This window comes from Aplysia californica, unplaced genomic scaffold, assembly GCF_000002075.1.
Source record: "Aplysia californica isolate F4 #8 unplaced genomic scaffold, AplCal3.0 scaffold00019, whole genome shotgun sequence".
NCBI classification, from domain to species: domain Eukaryota; kingdom Metazoa; phylum Mollusca; class Gastropoda; order Aplysiida; family Aplysiidae; genus Aplysia; species Aplysia californica.
Genome location: NW_004797289.1, coordinates 2510638 through 2511783, shown reverse-complemented (window position 1 = coordinate 2511783; position 1146 = coordinate 2510638). Strand labels below are relative to the sequence as shown.

Below are 1146 nucleotides of genomic sequence, written 5' to 3'. Positions count from 1 at the left end.
ACACACACACACACACACACACACACACACACACAAATATGAGCACAAACGCATACGCACACGCATGTGCACACCCATGCTCACCCCCTCTTTCTCACACGCTTCATCTCCTCCTACCACATCTGTACACATAACCCTGATATTAAAATAGCATGCCTGCACTCACAAACAGGCTCACAGTCACATGCATAACATATGAAAAGCAATTATTAATATTAAGAATGTTAAGCTAAATATGTACTCGGTATTCTGATTGCAACTCAATGATATTCTGATATTGCAAGCTTTAAAAGTCATAGGAATGCTTATATCAAGATGATTAAGACGATAGAAGTTTGATTGATGATGGTAAGCTTCTTCTTTGGCCCTTCATTTTGGCGTAATCGCGCAGTCCATGGTGCCATTGCTTCGCATCGAAGTTTCTGTAGACAGCGAAGAGCGGTGGTCAAGACTGTGAGTGAGTGTTCAATTTTAACGCCCCTGTCAACACTTTCAGGTTAAATTTAAATGGCTGGACTTCTGATTTAAACATCCGTCTGCCACAGGACAGAACCAAACGGGTTGAAAAAAACTCCACAAAACGACCCAAGGTTACTGCTTACTGTTTTCTGACCCCCATAATCCCCAAGGATCGTAGGGGCGCTGTGAGATAGAAAGCCTCGTCAGATGCATCCACTTTTCACGGATTTATTTCTGGTGAGCGCCTGAGTTGTGCAAAGGATTTTACTGTCCACTCTGCAATGTTGTCGTCCACCTCTTCCTTTGCCTTCCTCTCCTTCTCCTCTCCTACACAGTTCCCTGAAAATGGTGGGTGGGAATAGGCCACATGATCTTGTTACATGACCATACCAATTCATTTTTCTTCGCTTCACAGTAGACAGCTAGTCTAAATAGTGGCTCAGGTGTCGTTTCACTCTACTGCGCACTTCCCCATTATTTTGTGATGTGATCATTGTATGAGAAGCCAAAGAGTCGTCTAAAGCATCTCATTTCTATCAAATTCCAACAATCCCCACCCCCCTCCTCTCCCTCTTTTTTTGTTTCCCCAAAACCAAATCAACATTCTCCTACTACAAACTTTTCACCTCCCCCCCCCACCCCCTTCCACCTAAAAAATTAGATTAAAAAAATAGATAAATTTTAAAA

At 42.7% G+C, this 1146-nt stretch overlaps 1 protein-coding gene across 3 annotated transcripts in view; it reads left to right on the top strand.

Moving 5' to 3' along the window:
- Positions 1 to 1146, top strand: part of LOC101851996 — a 42718-nt gene that overhangs the window by 40798 nt on the left and 774 nt on the right. The window lies entirely within an intron of this gene.